This window comes from Geotrypetes seraphini, chromosome 5 (genome assembly GCF_902459505.1).
Source record: "Geotrypetes seraphini chromosome 5, aGeoSer1.1, whole genome shotgun sequence".
NCBI lineage: Eukaryota > Metazoa > Chordata > Amphibia > Gymnophiona > Dermophiidae > Geotrypetes > Geotrypetes seraphini.
Window position 1 is genome coordinate 37,411,520 of NC_047088.1, and position 25,616 is coordinate 37,437,135.

Consider the following 25,616-nt stretch of genomic DNA (forward strand, 5'->3'; position numbering starts at 1 on the left):
TAGAAGTCTGGAAGCTGGCATCTAGACATCTTTATTGTGTGGACATGCAAATCGGAATTATATAAAGCCAGGATATGGATATTGTGACAGGAATCTGGCTAGCACTACTAGAAACAGGGAGAAAGTCCCTGTAAGCCCGATTAAAAATCCTGTTACCAGGTATAGGAAACATCCTGAACAGTGTAGAAATCCTGTGCACAACTTTAGAAAGGAGCCTGTCCCTTTAAGAGTGTCCAGAGCTCAGACTGATATTGAGAATGCAGGGCCCTTTAAGAGTTTGTCTATCCCTGTTAGGAGGGAGCATGGCTGTTTGCCAAGGCTCCCATTTACCGAGCTTTCCTCGTCAGAGAGAGGGGAGAACAGCTGGAACAAACAGTTGAACGTAAGCTGGGAAGGACCCCAGTCCTTCCAGCTGATCCAGGGCCAGCACAAGGCAGTTTCTCTGAGGACTGGGAGATAGAGGAACTGGAAGCCAGCCATATCAAACCAGTCTCAGAAGCCCAGCCTGAGGACTATGATATGCAGTGCCAAGAGGACTATGTTTTGCCTGACTGGGAAGAACAGCTAATGGACTGTGAGTAGGCTGTTAAGCCAAGCAGTTTTTTTCCTCACTGGAGTTTTGCATTTTGGCCTTTTGTTTTAAAGCCTGCCAGAGGATTATGCTGGGGACATTGCGGGGTTCCAGTCACCCCAAGAACTATAAAAACCAGTAGCTGAAAGTTTTGAGTTTTTGTGTTTTATTTTTGGAACAGCTTGTGCACTGCTCTGAGGTGTACTTGGGGGTGAAGAAGTAAAACCTGAGCTTGTCTTTTGGGAGGGCGGCAACATCTATGGTGTACAGGCCTATCTCCTCCCAGCCTGTTGGGGATTCGGCTCTACCCAAAAGGGCCACAGCCAGAGCCAGTGAGAGTGTTTTTTTCAAAGGAGAAGTGTTTGGCTAATGCACTGTTTTGATGGGCCCAAAAGTGAGGCCAGAAGGGAAAGTTTTGGACTTTTGTTTGTGGACTGGACTGAGTCTAAAGCACGGCTTGTGCTAAGGTGGAACTTGTTTGTTTCCTGTTAAGAATGAACTGAATTCATAGAAGCCTTTTCTTTTGCTCGTGCCATTTCTGCAATTGTGTTTGAAGTTTGTTTACCATTCAAGTGTTTTGCCTTATTCAACCAGGGAAATCTCAGTGTGCAATTCTTGGGAGGCACTGAATGCTGTGTTCCACCACCTTTATTCAAACTCTGGGACTGGGATTCAGAGGGACAACTAGGCCTAGCCAGGATCCTGTCCCACAATATCTAAAACTGCAGTAGGTCCATATGGCAAGGGATTATGGTCTGGATGAGTTTTCAGTAAAACTACGGAAGGATGTCCAACTCTGATCAAAGAATGGGAAGAGATGTCCATGTCTAAAAAGACGGAGGTTACAGAAAGGTTCTCTGATTGAGCAGCTGTCCACTGGAACGATTAAAGCACGACACTTCCTTACTCTCTCATTGGTTGCTGCCCCGCCTCCTCTCCCTCAAATGTGAAACCGGCAAGGGATCAGGAAGCCAGGATCTATGACAGATTCAGGTAATATGGATATTCTTTTTTTTAAAAAAAAAAACAAAGAAACAGCATGCATATTTGGCATAATGGATAATGCAGTAGACTGAGAATTAAGGGATCAAGGTTCACATCCCATTTCAACCCTTTATTTTCTTTTGTTATATTTTTTAAATTGTGATCTCTCCAGAGACATTAAAATAACTAGCTCAGTACGGGTTACAGGTTAACATACATAATATACAGTCAAATGGTTTACTATTTGTCGTGGTTAAAATACAACATACAGTCAGCGAGTTACGATTTGTCAAGCTTACATTACAAAGTTTGTCCTAGCAGGCAAGTGATTAAGTGAGAGGTATTGCTTTTCTAAAGTTCAGGAGCCCTTCAATAGATTTTATCTGGGGGGGGGGAGGTATTTGGTTCCAGTAGTTTGGTAAGAAATGTGAGTGGGATTGACTTCTTGTAGTCTGCAATTGGAGGGCACAACCGGGGGTGTTTGGAGGCATGTTTCTTCTTGGGAGCGGGGAAGTTTGGTTGCCATGTCGGCTGGTGCCATGTTGTGCAGGGATTTGTACGCTAGCATCAAGCCCTCAAAGATGCAGTGTTTGGCTATGGGTAGCCAGTGGGCTGATGACAGAGCCCGGGAGACCAGGTCATGGGCGTAAAGGTTCTTTAGAAGCCTGATTGCTGTGTTTTATCCTGTTCTAAAATACATGTAAGACGGATGTTTATTTGTGACATGCTTGGACCTGCATATTCTGAGTTGGAAGTCCTTTCTAAAATGCTGCTCTGCACTTTCAAGGCTAAAAACAGAAAGACTCGAATTATATGCAGGTACTTTCTCTGTATATGTAAGCTACTTTAATTGTACCCAGAGAAAGGCAGTATAGCAAATGATGACCCTTTTTTTACATGTAAAACCCTATATATGATGATGATTTATACATGGAAACAGTTCCTGAGGAGTGGTGTAGCAAGGGGGGGTGAGGTACTGTGGTTGGTGGGGGGGGGGGAGGGAGTAAGTGAAGATGCACACCTTGCAGGAGAGGAGTGGGAAGGAGTGGAGGGCAGAGAAGAGCAGAGGTGCCGGTTCCCCCACCAAGAGGGCGTTCAGGGAGGTTTGCCTCTGGCCCCTGCCCCTTACAACGCCACTGTTTGCATGCTTAGCTATGGTCACACTATACAGAATCTATCCCTAAATGCTAAGAAGCCCATTTATGCCTATGGACTTCTAAGTGAGTGCTAATTCCATTGGCATGCACTAAGCTAAAAGTCTAAACAGCACTAAGAATTCATGCAATATATATTTTTTTAATGATGATACTTCAACATTTTACAACAAAATATATAATTATGTGTTTGCCTCTATTCTAAAGGCAAATTGTTCCATTCCCTAGCTGTTTGGAATGAAAAGTTAATGAAAAGACTCTTTATATTTTAGTCTCTTAGCAGTGGGAAAATGCAGTAATAATTGATCTTTTGAAAAACTGTTTTACCAAAGTGAAGAAGATTCACAGTTTATCTGATGAAACTAAATCAATACCTTTCATATAACAAAGATCATTCCAACTCAAATGAATAAATACATAAGTTGCGAGGGCAAGGAGCTCTGGGTTTGGAAGAGGCAACCGCTAATGCCACTGCATTCTCCCGATTCCAGGCTACTGCAGTTGAACTCCAGGTGCTGCCAAGCCCAAATGCATTGCCTGGATTCGGCTGCTCCCTTCTGAGCAGTGACAGTGGCATAGTAAGGAGGGGGGGATCTGCCCCAGGTGCCATGTTGATGGGGGTGCAGGAAATAACATTAAAGTCCCAGCCTCAGATGAACCCTGACCTAACTGATCACCTATGAATGAAACATAAGCCAGAAAGCACCAATCCTCACCGAAGCCATCTCAGCCAACCAAATGTCTGTATCACAGGAACTCCATTATCCACTTTATCCTTAGCCAAAGGCAGTTACTTTTTGCTATAGAATCCTAGTGCCAAGTGGTGCAATAATTACTGGTGTAGTGTCCATGTCTAGAGGTTAAGCAGAACATGCATAATTTATATAGTACTTATATATATGCCACTTATGCATGTAAATTATTTCTTACATTTCAACTCACTGCAAAGTGCTCACCATGTTTTGATGGTACATACTTAACTGTCAGTGGGTATACGCTTGAGGGCAATTTGCTAATACATATCTAAATTACTTTGCAGCGAGTTGAAATGTAAGAAATTATTTCCATGCATAAGTGGCCATTTACCTACATATATAGGCGTTAGAATGGGGGATGCCAAGGGGCCACGGCCCCCCCAAAAAAATTGGCGGTCAGGGTCTGTTATTGTTATACTCCCCCACCCACCTCCTCCCGGCTACTGTCATTTTAAATCTTCCGACAGCCACAGCGCAGTGTCACTGCAGAGTGAAGACTTATGGGGCAGACCTTCTCATTGACGCTGCATGGCGGCTGCCGGAAGATTTAAAATTGCAGTGACCAGGGAAGGTAGGTGGGGAAGTTGACAGCTGCATAGAGAGGTTGTGCCACTGGATCCTGCTTTGGACCCTCCCCTAAACGTAAAAGTGTTCCGCTGCCTATGCTTATATAAACGGCTAAAATACCATAATTTATATATGTTCCTGACACCTAAAACTAGGCCCAATATAAACAACTGGGTAAATTCAAAAAGCAAAAGAGTTCCTAAATGAACCGTATCAACAAGCAAACTAGTAAAGGAACCCACTAGCTACTTCAAAAATCTTTTAACATTAGGTGGTGCTCAGATTCCAAGATGGAAATAAAGAGTTCAATATGGGGACCAAACCCCTGTGAAAACTCTTAAGGTATCTATCATTGCACCGTATGGAAAAGATGTTTTAAAGTGCTCACAGTGTGAACTCATAATATGCTCAAAGTCTTTAGAAATACTGAATGAATGTCCAATCTTTGTATAAACTTCAATATGTATCAGCTTCAAAGTATGCAAGTATTCAAAAAAAGGACTTAGCTGAAGAATACTGAAAGCGTAGGTGATTGCTGGGTCCTGACGCGTTTCGCCGCCCTGGCTTCCTCAGAGAACCCGCAGCTTTCAGGTTTGTATTCAAAAACTTGTCCTAAAAGCACAATGCAGATAAATGTGTCAAAATATTTAATGCAGAATCGTTATTCACTGTTAAGAACCGTTTACTAAGCTCTCAACGCTAGCAGCTGGGTACCTGTTGTAAATCAATGAATTCTCCGTTTCCTGTGACGTAAGCGCTCAGCTGAGCGCCCGATATTTATACAGGAAGAAATGTCAATCACCTAGTGGAGGAACGCCCACCACTCCACTTCCTTGTTCAAACCCAGGGGAGTCACTGTTTGCCAATGATAAATCCATCGTTGTTCATGCTTCCAAAGCCAAGCCTGATGGTTTCCCCCTCTATTACAATGGGCCACCTCAAGTACTGTAAACTGTAAATCCTGTAGTTGATGTGAGGAAGCTAACCAGTGTTGTACTAGGGGGGCATTAACATCCCCCCTTCTAATTTTGCTCAGATGTTCAGTGATGCGTATCTTGATGCTTCTAGTGGTGTGACCAATGTACAACAGTTTTCACGGGCATGAAATAAGATAAACAACTCCCTGCGTGTCACAATCTGAATACTGCTGCAAAACTTCTTTAGGAGTTTTCCTTTAGAAACTGTCTTGTTTATCCACAGATACCTGAGAACTAGTCACAGGTTGGTTTTTTTTTCCAAATTGCCACTCATGTGAGATTGAAACAATATCACTATATTCTGTACCTTCATGAAATTAACTTTCCTTTAAAAGGCATGACTAAAAGCACATTTTCATACTAGAATACCAAAGCTTTTTCTTTACATACTTATTTAATTGCATCTCTATAAATAATGTGATCAGAAAAACTCAGTTACCGTTCATCTCGTGTGTATCAGATTGAAAACCCAACATTAAAATCAAGTTTACCAGGCTATTTGTAAGTAGATCCACTGCAAATGAAGAATCCTTCATGCATTTTGCCAGCTGATAAATAGAATTAACTGTAGCAGAAACGCATTAAAATGGAACGTGAGAATCATGTTAGGAAAAAAAAAAAAGATGCAGATGCACAAACTGTAACAGACGTGAACCTCGCTGTTAGTTTTTCATGCAATTCCATAGCAGAAAGGAAATTCATTAGAGAAAATGCACAAGGTTATTTTTTAAATTTATTTTCCTAATATTGTTGAACTAGTTTGGAATATGAACACACCACATCTACATGGAATTTGTGCATTATATAGTTCATCAGGTTTTACAATCAGATAATAATGTCTTTTATGTTGACAATTAAGGGACCAATCGAACAGACAAAATATTTTGTATACTAGTCTTATAGCCCGTTACATTAACGGGTGCTAGAATATGTGTGTGTGTCTGTGTTTATTTCTTTATCTCCTTAGCCGCTTTCTGTATTTGTGTCTTTCTTTTTCCTCAGCTGTCCACCCATACTCCCTTCCTTTTACCTTCCCTGTGTCCACCAACACCCCCTCACTGCTCCCCTTATCCAGCAGCAGCCCTTCTCCCTTTTTCTTATCTCCCCCTGTCCAGCAGCACCTCTTTCCTGCCCCCCTGTCCAGCAGTAAGCCTCCCTTCCATTTTCTTCCCCCTAATCTCTTCCCCTGTCCAGCACCCTCCCCATCCCCTCTCTGAGATACAGTAACTAATGTAATCCAACCAGCATTTCCCACTGCTATCTCCACTTTTTCCTCTTCGGGTTCTTGGCCTGCAAGGTCCTGGAGCACTACTGCCAGGTTGTGCCTGGCTGTTTCTATGGGAGAAGCCTGGGTTGTAAGATCTTTCCTCCACCTCCTGCGTTTCTTTTGCCAGCCCCCTAAAGAGTCACCTGATGCTAGGCAGTTACTCTTCAACCGTTTCCTCCGCTTACTGCCTGACACATCTTCCTCTTCCAACTTCTCCCCTAAGTGTGCAGAATGAATTGATCGGAAGGCCTCTCTCCTCCCTGCAGTATTATGAGGAGTGGTGGAGGGTTTATCTTGCAGCTTCCGTGGCCGACAGCCGCCGCGGCCTGCAGCCTCATGGGAGGAATGCTGCCGCAGCCTCGCGCGACTGGTCAGGTGGGAGTTTGGTCGGTTTCACACACAGCGCTGTGCTTGGAGCGTCTTTGGCAGAGAGGGTAGAGGCCTGTGCGGGAGGAGAAGCCCCGGAGCCGCCGCCATTCAGCGCCTGTACACCGCGCTCCTCAGCATGAGCAGCAGCAGCCAGCAGAAGACCAGCTCGTTCGGCAAGTCAGGCTCGGAGCCTTCTGCTGTTGGAGGAGCGGAGCGGGCTTCTGGAGGCGATCAGCTGGCTGCGGTCCCGGCTTGTGGAGTCGATCCTGGTGACGTATTAAGCGCGCATGCGCACTCTCGTTGGCACATCCCGACAGAAAAGGGATCAGGGAACACGCGACGCGAGTGCGCATGCGCGGCTAGCATTTTATTATTTAAGATGCTGCTGAACATTTTTAGTGGGCACACTAAAGCAGGATTTTACAAAGCCGCGGTAGAGGTTTCTACTGTGGGCTGGCGACCGTAAATGCTCCAACACTCAGAGAATCCTCTACCGCGGTTTTGTAAAAGGAGCCCTAAAATAAGTCTTAATAGCCTATGCACAACCCAGCCAATATTCAGCTCATGGCAGTCAGCATTTTCAACAGCACTGACCACTGTGGGTAGCATTAGGCTTGGATATTCAGTGCCGGTACCTATCCAAGAAGTGACATTAAGGTGAAAGTTCACCAAGCAGCATGATTTAACAAATCTTAACGTGCGTTAAGGAAATTAGCACACGTTAAGTGCTACAAGTCCATGGGCCCAATTTTATAAATGGTGCCTAACTCCTTGGCTTCAGTCGGCACAGTTGTCAATCAACCGTGAGGCATCGTTTATAGAATTGTGCCTAGCGGTGCCTAACTCATCTTAGGCATTGCTAGGCCTCCTAATTCCTAGGCATTAGTATATTAGGCCACGGTTTTCCTGGCCTAGTTTACCGATGCCTAATACAGGCACCTAGCAATGCCTAAGTTATACCACACCTATTCTCCACCCCTAACCATGCACATTTTTCAGGTAGGTGTCATTAGGCGCCACTAAGAACTCCTTTTACAAAGGCGCGTTAAGGCTTTAATGCGCAGAATAGCTTGCGCTGAATTGCCGTACGTGCTAGACCTTAATGCCAGCTTTGAGCTGGCATTAGTTCTAGAAGCATAGTGCGGGTTTAGCGCGCACTAAAATTCTACATGCGCTAAAAACGCTAGCGCACCTTAGTAAAAGGAGCCCTAAGTGCTGCTTCGATTTTAGCATGGAACTCATCATTAATTATTTTTTTTATTTTTTTTAAATGAGCTTTTAATGGTGTGGTCAATTACCAAGCCAATTAATCAAGTTTGAGTTCTACACAGAACTCGGTTAGACATCCCCAATCTAGGCATCACTTATAGAATCAGGCCTCATAGGTATAAAATGTGCTTTAGAATTCATACACGCTAATTTTCTAAACGTGTATTAAAGGTATGGTAAGCCCTAGCACTGCTTGATGAATTCCCCCTAAATATCCTGGTGTTCAGAAGAACCCAGATTTTATCTGGATATAATCAATATTGAGAGCTATATCCAGCTAGGTAATTGACCATAGTTAGAACTGCATTATACTGTATGTGGTCTTTAAAATGCCCAAGTAGCTGTTTGGGTACCGACACTGAGCATCTGCGGTGCTCATCCACTCCGGCAGTAAGCAGATTTTGCTGTATTAGTCATTGCTAATATCCAACAGCGCTATCACTTAATTGCCACTAAACATTAGTGTTTTCACTGGCCAGTGCAATTTAACTGACAGGAGATATCATTGAAAATGATACATATCAAGGTCTTCACCATATAATTATTTAAACTTCTACCAACAAAATTTTCAAATACAAAAGTCTTCAATGATAATGTGCCAAGGATTAAATCTGACATAGCACTATGCTTTCCTTGTTCACATCTGCATCGGTCAAAACATTTTATTGACTTATCTCTAGGAAGCCCTAACTTCCCCGCTCATTCAAAGATACCTGTTATATGCATGGTTCCTAAAATTCACAAAAGCGTGAAGGAGCATCCTGGCAGCTGCACTGTATTGTCCAGGGGGTTTATGTTTTGACTTATCAAAATTCAATGACATTTTCTCTAAGCCTTTGGTGGCAGAGGTTCATTCTTATTGTATATTCAATACACCACTTATACATTAAGAATTTTGTCAGAATGCAATGATATTCTATATTCAGCATGACTGGTCACATTTGATATAGTTTCTTCCACACAAACATATCTCAAGAAGGTGCAATTGTATTATTAAACAGATTATTACCAGCATGTCCCATTCCATCTAGGATTTCTATGAAGTATTGAAAAATATGTATTTTTTGGGTGTGATGGCCGCATCAGTTACTACCTTTTAGGTAGCAGCATTTGAAAAAGGCCATATTTATTTCTCCCCCTTTTACAAAGGTGCGCTATATATTATCACGCGCTAAACACTAGCGTGTGCATGTTATCCTATGGACGTGTTAGCAGTTAGTGCATGCATTGATTCAATGCATGCTAAATTTGCACGAAAACGCTTAGCGCGCCTTTGTAAAAGAGGCCCTAACATTAGTAGTATCAATTTCCGGATGGCATCGTGTCTCTGAGGAAGGCAGCACAGTTCTCATAATCTTTGCACTTTAAATATGTGTGGACTTAGTGAGAAAGCAACAGTTGGGGGTGTTTAGGAAGGCTGGCCGGCCTTATTAGATCTTCAGTGGTGGAATCTTTTGGAATATCCCTCTCAGGCCCAGGGTACACCCTAAATAGCACTGTTAGTGATGGCTGCTTAGAAAAGCATATTCTATAAGATATTTGATTATATGGTAGGAAAGGGTGGGAAGGGGGGTGATAAGAGTTTATGTTTTGTACCAATGATGATTATTAAGTGATGTATTTATTGTTAATTTGTTTGAACATATGTCACACTTATTGTAAGTTTGAAAATGAATAAAGAATTAAAAAAAAAAAAAAAGCACACAAAACTTGGGCACTCAAAAATATGAAGAAATCTTTCAAAATAGATCTTATTTATCTATATCATGCCACTTTTAGTTGAAAATTTATTTAAACTACACGTGGGGAGTCTCAGATTACCACCAGCTTGATGCAGTGCCAGGTGGGATCACTCTTCGCCGGCTCACCCAAAAGTGTTCTTATTAAATTTATTAATTTATTTTTTAATCTTTTATATCTCCTTTGTTCTTATATTTCTCACTGGTAGTCTAATCTTCAATCAATAATTTAATTAAATAGAGGAAAATATCTTCCTGAACATTATTTCATTTCCATTCATTCATTTTTTTCATATTATTCATTATTTGTCATTGTTATTCTCTACTTCATTAACAGTCCATAACCATATCCAGATTAAGCAATTTAGCTTAGCTTAGTTCATGTCGTTGTTACACTGCACCCCACCAACGCGTTTCGGATCCTCTTCAGGACAGGGAAAGTGCCAGTGCTACAAATTAAGAGAACAATACATATAATTAACTCAGAAAAAACTCACCACTACATCTAACACAATCACATCCAAACCTTACCAGCTACATTACAAAGGAGATATAAAAGATAATTTTTTTTTTTTTTTTTAAAATAAGAACACGTTTGAGTGAGCCAATGAAGAGTGATCCCACCTGGCACTGCATCAGGCTGGTGGTAATCTGAGACTCCCCATGTGTAGTTTAAATAAATTTTCAACTAAAAGTGGCATGATATAGATAAATAAGATATACAGTGGTGCCTCGCATAACGGCCGCCTCGCACAGCGGACGCTGCGCACAACGAACTTTATGTCGTGATCCGTATAAGTACTTCGTTTCACACAACGAAGTCGCCCGAGCTGCATCCTTCCGGGGTTCCTGCGGGGTTGGATCGCAGCGGGGTTGGTCGACGGTAGTCTCCTTCTCCTTACCTGCCCTGTCGCAGCACACAGCCGAACGGAAATCTTCCCGATGTCAGCGCTGACATCGGAGGGAGGGCTTAAGCAAAGCCCTCCCTTCCTCCGACGTCAGCGCTGACATCAGGAAGACTTCCGGTCGGCTGTGTGCGGCTGCGGCAGGGCAGGTAGGAAGAAGGCAATGGCGAACGAAAGAGGGGGGAGGGGGCGGTCCGCCCCGAAGAATGTGCACAGCTGGTCAGGTCCCCCGATCGACCGACAACAGGCCCGGCCGACAAACCTCCCTGCCCTGTAGCTGCGAATCTAAATTACCTCTTACAGCAGCTTCAATAATCCAGCTGCTGTAAGAAGGTAATTTAGATTCGCGGCTACAGGACAGGGAGATTTGTCCGACCGGGCCTGTTCTGTTGTCGGTCGGGTGCAAAAGCGCCACAAAGGTGGAGGCAGGGAGGGAGGAAAGGTGGAGTGGAGAAGAAAAGACGCTTAAGGGGGGAGAAGGCCGCTGAAAGCACATGTTGGAGCAGGGGATGAGAGGGAGGGAGAGAAGGGGAAATATTGGACAAGGGCAGAAGGGATGCTAAATCATAGGGTGACAGGCAGAGAGAACAACAGGAAAAAGAGTGGAAGCAATCTTGAACCCTGAGGGTGAGGGCAGAGAGAGGTGGTGAGATGATTGATCATGGGGAGAGGGACAAAAGGGAATAGAGATGGGATAGGAAGATAGTGGAAGTAAAAGGACAGGGAGATGTATGTTTTTAGATGTATCTAAATAAAAATAATAACAAAAAATTTATCTTTTTTATGTCATCTTAGCATATTTTATGCTGCAGAACGAATTATTTTTTTTTACATGTATTCCTATGGGAAAACGCGTTTCACATAACGAACGTTTCACATAACAAACTTGCTCCTGGAACCAATTAAGTTCGTTGTGTGAGGCACCACTGTATTTTGAAAGATCGCTTAGAAAAGCGGCACTCATCGTGTGTCAATCTTGCGATGGTGCTGTTTAGAGAATCAAGGGCACATCAAACGTTGGCACTGGAAATGTAGGTCATGGTTTTACAGGCCTACATTTCCAGTGCCTACTTTTGACAAGAATTGCGTCCTACTTTTGGAGTACACCATGCCTACTTTAAATGTAGGCGCTTCTATGGACAGGAGTTGGACACCGTCATTCGTAGGCACTAGCAAGCACCTACATTTTCTTTAAATTATATTTAAATTGGTTTTAAATGATGCAGTTAATTACCACACCTTTTTTTTTATCACTAATTAAAACAAGTTAGAGTAGGGTGCCTATTGTCGTCTAACTTATGGTACATAAGAATAGCCTTACTGGGTCAGACCAATGGTCCATCAAGCCCAGTAGAATTTGGGCTTCTGTGTCATGTTGCTATGATGTAGCATGCAGAATGCATTGAATATCTGACATACTTTCTCAGGATTATATAGTAATAGCCCTCCAATTTTTATCCAGTCATTTGAAGCATGTCTTTTAAACTCCAAATGTGGGAAGGATCCAAGATGGCGTCTGGCTGGACGCGCTGAGACGCCGCTCTGAAGATTTTTCTTAAACAATTTTCAATTATCAGCAAGTGGCTCTTTTACTCACCCGATGCCTAAACGGAGGGGCCGTAGCACCGCTGGTGCCTCGCGGCCCACGGCCACCCCCGCGGCTGGAGACATCGGGGAACTCATCAGGCGGATGCAGGGTATTTTTTCGGCGTCGGAGGGAGGCCCGCAGAGGAGTAGCGGCGTCAGTGAGGCCGTGGAGATTCCTCCGGGATTGGAGACATCGTTGAGCCCCGACGTTAGGGCGCCGCCCCCGCAACCTCAGCTAAGCAGCTCTCCAAGGGGTAAGGAAACCCCGGAGGTCGGGGTCTTGTCTTCCCCTGAGCCAAGTAGTCCATCACAGAGCCTGCTGACAGGAGCTCCTATGGATATGAGCTCCTTTGAAGAAGCTGAGGGGGAATCATCTGAGAGGCGAGTTAACCTTCAGGGACAGCGTAAACTTATTCAACTGGACGGTGAGCACTATGACATTTCTTTACCTGTATTTTCTTTGGAAAAACCCTCAGAAGTAACTCTGGACTCACTATGGGATCTTATGGCCGGACTAGTGAAGACCATAAGTCCCAAACTTCAGTTAATTGAGGGGAAATTATCTCAACATTCTACTGAACTTAAAGATTTGAAAAAGGATATGACTGCCTCTAATTTCTCGGTTCAAAAGCTTGAACAGGACATTAAATCATCCAAACAATTACAGGAAGCTTTAATGAAAGACAATATCAATCTTAGAAGAAAAATGGAGAACTTAGAAAATAACTCTAGATACAATAACTTAAGAATCATTAATTTTCCTAAGTTTCCACTGACATCTCCTAGAGAAATGTTTAAAAGATATTTTCTTGAAGTTTTGGGGGCCTCAGAAGATTCATTACCTCCTTTATCACGAGTCTATTATCTACCTAATAAGACTAAATTACCAAAAAAGCCGTCGGATCAAGGACTATTGGATGTATCAGAGTTATTGGAAAAATCAGATAAAGAGGTTGTAGAACCGAGTACTTTGATTATAACAGTAGCTCTCTCTATTGATAAAGCATGGTTGTTAAAACTGTTCTTTAAAAATAGACAGAAAGAATTTATGGGTTGTAAAGTCCAGGTATTTCCTGATTTATCACGAGAGACGCAAAGGCGTCGTCGTGAATTTCTTTTGTTGAAGCCAGGTGTTATATCTTTGGGTGCTACTTTTTATTTGCGACACCCTTGTAAATGTATAGTCCATCACCGATCAGTTAAATATGTTTTCTTTGAGCCTAATCAGTTGACTTCTTTTTTAGCGCTCTCCCGATTGGAGGTAGAAAAATCATAAGCCCTATGACTATAGGTTAATCCCAGCAATCAGCCTTCCAGCTAACTTTATGAAAGAGTGTACATTAAGTTCAATTCTTTAATTTTGGCTTTATTTTATAAGAAATCTTGGATCCAATTTAGAGGACTTGAGCATTTTAGTTAATATATGATTTAATGTTATTGGAATGTTTCTTGCTTTATTTAGAATTGCTAATTTGCTTTCTGTACAAGGTATTCTTGATTATATGATTTGAAAATCAATAAATATATTTAAACATAAACTCCAAATGTGGAGTACATTCTGACAACTTGGCTCTTTAGTGAGCATGATTGTATTTCCTTCTGTATGAGGAACATATCCATGGTCACCTATAGAGAAGAATATCTCATTATAGAATTCTTACTCTGCAGATAACATCATAAAAGGAAAGGTTCTTATTTCACAGAACATTGTGGGGAAGTCCTTGTTGACCCAAGAGAATGGAATAATGAAACAAAGTTGATTGAGGGAGGTAGCACACGTGTGACCTGATCAAGACATACACCTTGCCGAAACAGTGGATACTGTATTTCAATAACAGGCTGATTCTGTATAGAACGCCTGTCTTAGCAGCCGCCTAAGAAGCAGCAGAGAATCACACACCGGCATCCTACAGTATACAGAATCGTGTCTGTCTTTAAAAACAGATGTCTTACCCCCGATTCTGTAAACAGCGTTCATGTCATCGATGCTGGTTAGAGAATCGTGCTTGCCCGATCGAAGGATCTCTTGCCATTAGCTGATCTTGGCAAGGGAATCCCCGATCAGCTGTGACTTCAGGGAGACCTGCTGGCTTTGTTGATCAGAGGGAAAATACCCCTGCCACAATCAGCGGATGTTTCAGCCATCATGCTGTGACTTTCTTTGAGGTATGCTGTGAGATCAACAGTTTGTCTTTATATAGTAGGTCCTCAAATCTGATTGGTTGGGGCTTGAGTTGCATGAGGTAGGAAAGTCCATTGGTCACCAATTAACTAAACGTTTAATTAAACAGGTCTCAGTTAAACATAAAAATCTATCTTGTATTGAGAAACGCTATCACTAAGTACACATTTTTAAAGAATTAATGGATCCTTTTATTAAGGTGCGCTAGGGCTTTAACGCGCAGAATAGCGTGTGCTACATTGCCGCATTGAGCTGGCGTTAGTTCTAGAAGCGTAGCGTGCGGTAATTTCCTGCGTGCGCTCAAAACGCTAGCGCACCTTAGTAAAAGGAGCCCTTAGCGTGCTCTAAATGCTAAGGCATGCATTATATTCTATGGGCGCCCTATGATTTAGCAAGCATTAATCCTTTAGCGTGTGCTAAAAGGGCCCCTAACTGCTTAAACATTTACAAGGCCTCCCACTAAACTTCTATAATCATTAACAAAGCAAATTTTAACTTCTTGTCTTATGTATGTATTAATGATTTGTACCCTGTTTAGAACTGTGGGCTAATGTAGGCTATAAATAGTTTAAATAAATAAATATCAATGATTCATGCCTTAAAGTTCACTGGGAAGGAGCAAGTCCTGTGGAACATCAGAAACCGACTAAAGGTGTAAGCTAGTTTTTAACTTAATGCGGTGGTGACTATAAAAACACAATAATTTTATTTCATTCTGTGGGTTCCCCTCCCCCTCAATCAGCGCTATGTTTATTAACACAAATCAAATAAAGTAAAAAGAAAACAAGAAAAAATTGCAAAAGGTTTTAAAAATGTCCCTTGTTCATATGGCATATCTAGAATTTAATATGAACTGGAGAACAAATTCATATCAAGTTTGTATTTGATTACCAGACCTCAAATTACCCAGGGCATTACTTAGATGACTTTTCATGCCCTTACTGAGGTGGTAAATTCATCATTGGTCTAGGTAAAGTGACCTGTGCTGTGGATATTTTTTAAATATTTTTATAATGTTAATTTAAATAAATATAAAGTGCAATAAGGTGCTAAAAGAAGGAAAACACTTATCTTTTGTGTTTAAATTTTGTTCAAATCAAAAAAAAAAGTTTCAGGTTATCAGATTTATTTTGATTTTGCCACAAAACCAAATTTACACCACATTTTTATCACCAAAATATTCCACTGTACTCCAACAGGCAAAATATAGGTACCAAACGAGAGCAATGCTGGCACTGCATCAAACATTTTGCAAGTATAAATCCTTCCTATAGAGGGGTATTGCTTGATGGCTACTTACGAGTATATATGTTCTTTGATTTGTTTTAGCACAAAAACTCGGATATGGTGAATATCACAATGAATACAGAAAACACTTTCACCAAAAGGAAAAAATTGAAGGTATATAATAAACAGAAACACAAGCAGAGACCAGTTTATACGGAGGAAAAAGCCTCAGACAGGGGCCCACCCACCTCCACAATGGTGGAATAACGGTGTTCAGGCGATCACTTCACTGGCATAAAACCTCCTTCTATAGTGGTCATAGCAATGTGTTTAAAAATTATTATTTTCACTTATACTTTTGCTTTCAGATTTGAATGGTAAGAGAAGATAATGACTTAACTTTCTCCTTAGGGATCGGGACACCAACGGTGGCCAGCGTTTCACTGTCAAGCTGCCTCAGGGTGTAAACAAGTCCGATCTAACTTTGAAAAAGCCGGTCTATGTTGTAACTACATTTGTTATACTGAAACCGGCTACATACCTTTCATGTGGACGCTCGCTTACGTCTCAAATGATCCTAAGATGGCGGCACGATTGGCAAGTCAGATTAAATCATGTCGGTGTGATGACGTGTGCCTACGTCAACACCGGAAATGACAAGCCGGCATTATCCAGCTGGTAGATAATTACAAAAGAATGACACAACGTAGTTATGTTCATTCTAAGGAAAAATGATATAAGGAATTCAGAAGAATACTATATTGGTTCTTTCTTATCATCAACTATATTTTTCTATCTATTATTATTCTTTATTTCTCTATTTTTCTCTTATCTTAATTTTATGATCTTTTTTGTGTTTCTTTATTTTGAAGATTTTTCTTTTTCTTTTTCTTTTTAATTTTTAATTTATATCTTTGTTTTCATTTCTTATTTTACTACTTCTATATGTGGACAGCTGATAGAGAGTCATTAATAATCAAAAATTCTTATAGAGCAATATTCCAGTCTGATCTGATGTTAAGTCCAACAGGTTCCTCACTGTCCAAAATTGTCCAAAATTGCTCAGCTCGTAACAGACGTTGAAGTCTGGAAGTTGAATTGTCCACGATGTGATCAATCACGCAACAGCGCAGTTCAAAAAATGTATGATTATATTCTAGACAATGTGTCACCATAGGAGCTTGTACCCTATTGTTGCGAAGACAACTCTTGTGTTCAATGACACGGGTTTTGAATGAACGTGTGGTTTGTCCTACGTACAATTTGGGACATGGACATATGAACACATACACAACATAAGAAGAAGTGCAGGTAGTAAGATGTTTTAACTTGAAAATTTGTCCTGTGCAAGGATGTGTAAAATTGTCATTAAGTTCCAAAGTAATTGGACAAATGGAACATTTATCGCATTTACGGTGACCTGTTGGAGTATCTTGAGGACTGATGCTTCTCATTAAGTCTGACGGGCTTAAAAGTTCTTTCAAGTTTTTTTGCCTAGTAAAAGCTATCCGGAAATGAGTGTCAGTAAAGGTAGATTGTAGTGACATGATTTCCCAGTGTCGCCTAAGTATTTTGGTGACTTTATTTATGCCTGGAGAGTATTGTAAAATACATGTCACTAGATTGTCTTCATTGTCCTTATTTCTGGGAACAAACAATAAGTCCCTATTCATGAATTTAGCTCTTTTGTATGCTTTTCTCAATGTTTGTGTGGGATACCCCCTATTCTTCAATCTCCCATACAGTTGTTTACTTTTTGATTTGTAGTCATACATATTAGAGCACAAGCGGCGATAACGGAAGAATTGAGAAGTGGGCAAACTCCTTTTTAAAGGACCAGGATGATTGCTGGAAAAATCCAAAAATGTATTTCTATCCGTGGCCTTTCTAAATACTGTTGTGCTGATAGTGTTGTCTTCCCTGGTGACCAAAACATCCAGAAAGGAAATTTGATGTGGATGATATGTCAGACTAAATTCAACCGTGGGATGTCTTGAGTTTAACCATGAATGAAAACCTTCTAATTCCTCCTTTGTGCCCTTCCAAATGACAAAAATGTCATCAATAAATCGTAGCCACAAAAAAATAAAGGTGGAATATGGATTGTTTTGAATCCATAAATCTTCAAATTTTTGCATGAACAGATTAGCCACTGAAGGGGCCATGGTGGCCCCCATGGCTACTCCTGAGACCTGCTGAAAAAATCTGTTCAAAAAACGAAAGTAATTTCTGCGCATGGCAAGAGATAACAGGGCTATCACCAAATCAATAGGAATCCTATTGTGTCGCATGTTTTCTTGAAGAAACTCCTTAATGATGTCAATGACTTCATCCTGAGGGATGATTGTGTATAGTGATTTAACGTCAAAAGTAACAAAAAAAGAAATGCTGGAAACTTCAGTGATCTCGGATAGTTTAGATAAAAAATGTGAAGAGTCCCTTAAATAGGAAAAACCTTTTGTAACAATGGGGCGTAGAAATGTATCCACAAAAGAAGACAATGGCTCTAAAAGAGAGCCTCTACTGGAGACAATCGGGCGTCCAGGAGGGTTATGTAAATCTTTATGGATCTTAGGAAGAATATAAAATGTTGGAGTTCTTGGATCTAGGTTGTTCAGGTATTCAAATTCTTTTTTAGTTAATTGACCCGATTCCAAAGCTGAAGAAGTTAAATCGTGAATCTCCTGAGCTAGTTGAAAAGTAGGATCTGACTCGAGTTCACAATAATCCGTGGTAACATGTAATAACCGGAACACCTCTGTTTTATATTTTTCCATATCAAGAACTACCACTCCTCCACCTTTATCTGCCCTGCAGATGCGTATTTGATGGTTGTTTCTTAGCTTAGATAAAGCAAAAAATTCTTCTCTTGAAAGATTGTATGGTTGAAATACCATTTTCTTTTTGTGGATAAATTTTCTGACATCTCTAGTTACCAATTCCTTATATAATGTCAAATGGGGACTAGGTGATGTAGGGGGAGACCAAGTAGATGGCTTCCGAATGACAGAATCATCAGTGTAATCAAAAGAATGCTCAGCAAAATATTCTTTCAAATGAAGCTTTCTGAAGAATTTTTCAATATCAGATCTGAGTTTAAATGTCTGCAACGATTGAACAGGTACAAAAGTAAGTCCACGGGACAAAATGGAAATTTCAGTTGAACTTAGTTCATACGAAGACAAGTTGAAAACTACTTGTTCCTGGTCTTGCTGGACGTGTTCTTTGATTTGTTGCGTTGCGCGCGAGTTACCGGGCGCGTAGTGGTGCGCCCTCTCTGCTTGCCTTGATTTTTGTTCCGTCCTGAGTTCGCAGAATTGTCTCGATCTAAAAAATCCTCTTCTGAATTAGATGCTGAGCCTCCTTCTGAGGGATCTGAAGAGTCAAAATCTCTGCGTTTTGATTTTGAAGGATTGGTTAACCATGGGTAAACCATCTTTTTGCTGTAATCATCTTCGTCTCTCCTGAATTTCTTGATCTTATTTTTTTGTAAATTTGATTTAAAAGAATCAATTTTCTTCTGTATATCCGCCAATTCTTTGTCAAATATGTCAGTATCTAAACTGCTCTTGAGTTCCCCTAACTTGGTGTCCAAGTCAAATTGTAAAGTTTCAGTTGTAACTCTTGTTTTCTCAATAATGAGTACCATTAAATCAAGTGAACACTTGTTTAATATACCAGCCCACTGAGCTAAAAAAGTAGGATCTTCTGTAAATAAAGTGTCATCACACCGACATGATTTAATCTGACTTGCCAATCGTGCCGCCATCTTAGGATCATTTGAGACGTAAGCGAGCGTCCACATGAAAGGTATGTAGCCGGTTTCAGTATAACAAATGTAGTTACAACATAGACCGGCTTTTTCAAAGTTAGATCGGACTTGTTTACATCCTGAGGCAGCTTGACAGTGAAACGCTGGCCACCGTTGGTGTCCCGATCCCTAAGGAGAAAGTTAAGTCATTATCTTCTCTTACCATTCAAATCTGAAAGCAAAAGTATAAGTGAAAATAATAATTTTTAAACACATTGCTATGACCACTATAGAAGGAGGTTTTATGCCAGTGAAGTGATCGCCTGAACACCGTTATTCCACCATTGTGGAGGTGGGTGGGCCCCTGTCTGAGGCTTTTTCCTCCGTATAAACTGGTCTCTGCTTGTGTTTCTGTTTATTATATACCTTCAATTTTTTCCTTTTGGTGAAAGTGCTTTGATTTGTTTTAGACATTTTCCACTTAATAACAAAGACTAGAGAAAAAGAAAACATGCATTCCCTTGCATCTCTTCTTTGATATACATTTTAATACTGTATTCATTGATTACTGTATTTTCTTGCATATAACGCGCGCGTTATACGTGGTTTTTACAAACCGTGCATACCCTTGCGCATTATACGCGTGAGTGCGTTGTACAAAATTTTTTTAAATAGTTTTCCTCCCCCGACGCCCGATTCATCACCCGGAAAGAGCGCTCGCACTCCCACCCCGAAGGACCGCTCGCACCCCCACAGCCTCCCCCCCTCCCCCATGGAGAAGCTGTCTACCTTGTTTCCGGATGCCAGCCCAGCTGCTTCCTCTGCCGGCGGTCCTGCCCCTTCTCAGAGCCCTGTGCTGCGCTGCTTCCTCTTCAGGCGGTCCCGCCCTTTCTCTGATGTCAGAGAAAGGGCGGGACCGCCGGAAGAAAAAGCAGCGCAGCAGGGCTCAGAGAAGGGGCGGGACCGCCGGCAGAGGAAACAGCTGGGCTCGCTGGCATCCGGAAACAAGGTAGACAGCTTCTCCATGGGGGAGGGGGGAGGCTGTGGGGGTGCGAGCGGTCCTTCGGGGTGGGAGTGCGAGCGGTCCTTCGGGGTGGGAGTGCGAGCGGTCCTTCGGGGTGGGGGTGCGAGCGGTCCTGCGGGGGGGTGAATCGGATGTCGGGGGGGGGCATCAGGCTTTCAGGGTAGGGACAGGACTTCAAGGGGGAAAGGAGAGTCGGGGCGGGCGAAAAGAGAGTCGGGCAGCATGCGCGGTATACGGGTGTGCGCGGTATATAAAAATTTCTGTACATAAATTTGTGTTTTTCGCGCGCTATACCCGTGTGCGCGTTTTACACGGGTGCGCGTTATCTATGTGAAAATACGGTAGTCACAAATTCCTGTTAGAAGATAATGACTTTGTTGCCATTCTGTAGTTTTCTCTATGAAAAAAAAATGCAGTATTTACATTATTTCTGTGGGCTTGCCACATGACACTTAAAAGCTAAGCACGGTTTAAAAAAAAAAGGATGAAAACATACACGCATAGAAATATCTTGAGAAACATTGTTCTAATGTTAAAACTAATGGTCCAGAAAATAAGAAGGATATCACGTACGTATGCAGAAGATATGGCTTGTGTTTGCTATTTGTATCACATACTGTAAAGAATGCCCCTGCTGCTGCTTCGCCGTCACCGTTCTAGCGTTGGTCTGCATAATTGGTATAAGATGCACATAAAGAAATGCCTTTGTAAGGAGCATGAAGGTCAGTTCTCTTCTTGCCTGACTCGCTCTGCTTCCTTACACAAAATTTGACTAACACAGCTGCTGAGCTCTGCTGAAATAAAGAAAAGAAAATCCTCATATTAAGATGCAGCTTTCGTCTTTCTATTTTGCATAATTGCATACTGCTGTTTCTAAAACCCTCGTGGTGGCAGAAGCCTCTCTCTATTATTAGGAATAGTTTATTTATTTATCTACTTGATCTGTATTTGTTTCGCCCCTATCCTATTAACTCTGGTAAACGAATAACAAGCGTCTTTTGAAATAATGCCCTTGGATGCTGGTGCTTTTTCAATCCCAACTGTTCTGTCCATGGCTGCCAGTGGGCACCACGAGCCATCAAGTTCTCTTTTAAATCTGTGTGGCATTAAAAAAAAGCAAAAAAAAAAAAAAAAAGCACATAATCGTTTTCTCAGGGGGAGGTGGCAGGATGACCACGCAGCAGTATGGGGCACACGCAGAGTGAAAATGTATAGGCAGAAGGGGAGAATTGAAAATACTGCTGGGAGTGACATAAGGGGGTTGCGCAACTGTGCTGGGGTTGGACTGAGGGCCAAATATCCTCCTGTAAGTTTCTACCTGTAAGTTTTTTAATAATAAGCCTGATACCCCATTTCAGAGGAATGCTCTTATTCTATAAATGGAACTAAAAACTGCATGTACCCAACTTCCATACACAATTTAATTGAATAAACAAGCCAATTAGTATCAATAATTGGGTGGTAATATTCATTTATTGGTTCTAATTGGCTGTAATAAAAATGTATGTACGTATTTTTAGGTGCCAAGATTGGCTTGTAAATTTTGTGCACAGTTCCAAAAAGGGGGAGTGGCCATGGGTGGGTCGAGTGCATTTCTGTAATTTATGCATGCAGTTATAGAATAAGCAGATCTGTGTCTTTTTGCCCCCCACTTTTACTAAGCTGCGGTAGAGGTTTCTACCAAGGCCCAGGGTGCTGAATACTCCAATGCTCATAGAAATCCTGAGGGGAGATACGATTAAAGTTTACAAAATCCTAAGTGGAATAGAACGGGTAGGAGTGGATCAATTTTTCACTCTGTCGAAAATTACAAAGACTAGGGGACACGCGATGAAGTTACAGGGAAATACTTTTAAAACCAAACGGAGGAATTATTTTTCCACTCAGAGAATAGTTAAGCTCTGGAACGCATTGCCAGAGGTTGTGCTGAGAGCGGATAGTGTATCTGGTTTTAAGAAAGGTTTGGACAAGTTCCTGGAGGAAAAGTCCTTAGTTTGTTATTAAGAAAAACATGGGGGAAGGCACCGCTTGCCCTGGATCGGTAATATGGAATGTTGCTACTCCTTGGCCAGGTAATAGGGACCTGGATTAGCCACTGTGATAACGGGCTACTGGGCTTGACGGATCATTGGTCTGACCCAGTAAGGCTATTCTTATGTTCTTATGTCGTACCCTGAACCATGGTAGAAACTTCTACTGTGGCTTAGTAAAAGAGGACGTTAGGCATGAGGATTTACACCAGGGTTTAGTTGCTATAAATCCTCATACCTAAACTTAGGCATGGATTCCAACTTTAATCTATAAATGGTGCCTATCTTTGAGCGCCTTTTATAGAATAGCACTTAACATTTTTTTTTTTTTTTTAAATAACTACCAATGTTTCACTGTCGTATATAGAATTGGGTCCAAAATATAGACATAGACCTGGAGACAACAGGTTGGGACCTGTAGCATTTTAGAAATGGATCTGCTGCCTGGCTACCTCCCGTGGGCCGCCGCAATCCCAGATCGTCAATTTGGCAGTTAGGTTGATGTTTAAATTGTCAAAATATGAACAAATGCCACCTCCTTCACAAAGCTGCACAAGAATTTATAGCGCCGGCCACGGCGGTAACAGCTCTGACACTTATAGGAATTCTATGAGTGTAAGAGCTGTTAACCGCCGCGGTCAGTGCTAAAAACGCTAGCGCAGCTTTGTAAAGGTGGGGGATAATGCCTCAAATCGTGCACTCAGCACTTGTTGCTCTACCCCAAGGTCTGACGCTATACAAAGACGACACTCAGGCATTTATCAACTCAGTGTGGAATTTATTAGGCCGCAGCCATAACAGCAAGATTACATTAACTTATCAGCAACTGAACAGAATAACAATTATGCATGTTGATGAACTGTACACTGCACTGAACATGTGAACATAACATAACAACAGCCGCACAGCATATGCCTCTCTCTCCCCGCACAATGTAGGGGGCCGTACAAGCTTCCCCGGCTCGCTGGACCCGTCCCGTTCAAGGAGGTGTCCTCTCATCAGCGGTACGTTGCAGTGAAGCTCATGGCCTGGCCTCCCTGCCGTCCAAGCAAGGTGACATGCCCCATTTCTTAACACTGCCCAGATGTATGCCTTTTAGACATATGCTGTGCTTACCTTCCGGCGAATGGCTGCGACAATAGTCGAGGGTGGGCGGGAGGGATGCTGCTTCCTTCTCCAGCTCTTGCCTTGCCGAAAAAGGCGACCTCCCTCCCACTCCTCGCTTATCTACCCCCTCCCCCCCATCTTATAAGGCAACGGCTTTCGGCCGATTTGCCTTCGCTCCTCCCTATGGGATCGGAGCTGATTCTTATTATCGAAAACTGCACTGGCTTCCAATAGAGGGATGAGTACTTTTTTTTTTTTAATATGGCTGTATTTTTATTTTTTTATAAAGCTTTAAATGGCTTAATGCCAAAAAAATGTAGTTGATACATTTTTTTGTTTGCATCTTTAGAACATGTATCACAAAGTCCTTTCTGCTTTTCCTTCGGTGAAAGGCTGCTCATATAAAATATGTTAGCAAGCAACTTGCTTACCAAGCAGCTCTTTTGGGACTCTGAATTTCACCCCCCTGCTCGTTAATTTTACTTCTTATATGCACTTTAGAAGGTTATTAAAAACTGAATTGTTTGTTAAATATGTTAATGAATGTTTTTTATAATTTGAATTTTATGTCATTTCGCTGATAAGTCAGTTGTTTTTTTGTACATCGGTTTGAACTGAAAGGTATTGCAATTCATAAATACATTTTTATGTTATGTTACATCTGGGACAATCGCACTTAGTGCTCCTTTTACTAAGGTGCACAAGCGTTTTTAGCGCACGCACATGATTAGCGCACGCGCTAGCTGAAAAATTACCGCCTGCTTAAAAGGAGGCGGTAGCATTTAGCGCGCGTGGCATTTTAGCACGCCTTTGTAAAAGGAGCCCTTAGCTGGCGAAGACGATGTTCATCAGCTAGCTAGCTAAGGCAAAACAGCCAAAGATATACCTGCCTTTCAGGTGGGTTTATTTAGCCGTGTGCCTTAGCAGTCCAGCCAATGAAAATCAATGTGTCCGACTATGTCGTGCAACACTGTTGGTCACTGGACTAGCTAGAGTCCAATATTCAGCGGAAGATCGTCAGCTAAACAGGACTTAGCTGGTCTATGAAATAATTCATTGTTAAACATAGTCAATCTCAAATCTGTGCTGGGTATATTATTATGAAATGGGAATGCAGAACAAAGGAATATATATGATCTCTAATATTTATCGTTATTTTTTTAATATACATGCAGAGTCATAAAAGCTTTGGAGCTATAATATTGTTTTGTGTACATTAAAACAAGTGAATGGTAAGCTTAAAACATGCGAACATTTTAGGAGCAAGAACCAAGGACATCGTGGACAAAATTGAAATGATCCTGGAAGGGGCGGAGACAGAAGAGACCGCTGTGGTGATCCACATCGGGACGAACGATGTCAGCAGGAGAGACTACAAAAGAAGCACGCTGTTAGAACAATTCAAGATTCTGGGAAGGAAGCTGAAGATGAGGGCCCAGAAGATAGTGTTCTCAGAGATCCTACCAGTACCGAGGGCAGATGTGAAAAGGCAGGAGGAACTACAATCAATAAATACGTGGATGAGGAGATGGTGTGAGGAAGAAGGATTCCACTTCGTGAGGAACTGGACGGCGTTCTGGGGCAAGAGCAAGCTATACAGGAAAGATGGACTGCACCTGAGCGCAGTAGGAACTAGACTCCTAGCAAACAACGTCAAGAGAGGAATAGAACAGGCTTTAAACTAAGAAGAAGGGGAAAGCCGACAGTTGACAAAGGGTCGACGATTCGGAAGACGGTATCCTGTGAAGATACCGAGGGGAAAAATGGCTGGGAAGGAACAAGGGACAAACTGCAGGAGTCGACTAACCCAGAAGAAGTGGTTACAGTGTCTGCAGCAAAAGAGAAGAAATTATGGACCGAAGCACAGGGAAAAGAAAGGAGGACAGCAAAATACCAGGATCTAAAATGCATATATGCTAATGCAAGGAGCCTAAGAAACAAAATGGGGGAACTAGAAGCCTTGGCCAACGCAGAAGACATCGACATTATTGGAATCTCTGAAACATGGTGGAATGAGGAAAGCAAATGGGATACAGCACTACCGGGATACAAGCTCTATCGCCAGGACAGAACAGGACAAAAAGGAGGTGGAATAGCCCTATACATAAAAGAAGGCATACAATCCACACAAATGGACACAGCAGAGACGGC

General features: G+C 41.9%; 1 long non-coding RNA gene across 1 annotated transcript in view; it reads left to right on the forward strand.

Annotated features, from left to right (window-relative positions):
* The first annotated feature begins 325 nt into the window (after positions 1-325).
* The window catches only part of LOC117361583, a 212,553-nt gene continuing 187,262 nt past the window's right edge, over positions 326-25,616 (forward strand). The window contains exon 1 of the long non-coding RNA XR_004539696.1: positions 326-1,564. This is a non-coding gene — a long non-coding RNA (uncharacterized LOC117361583). The remainder of the gene's footprint in view (positions 1,565-25,616) is intronic.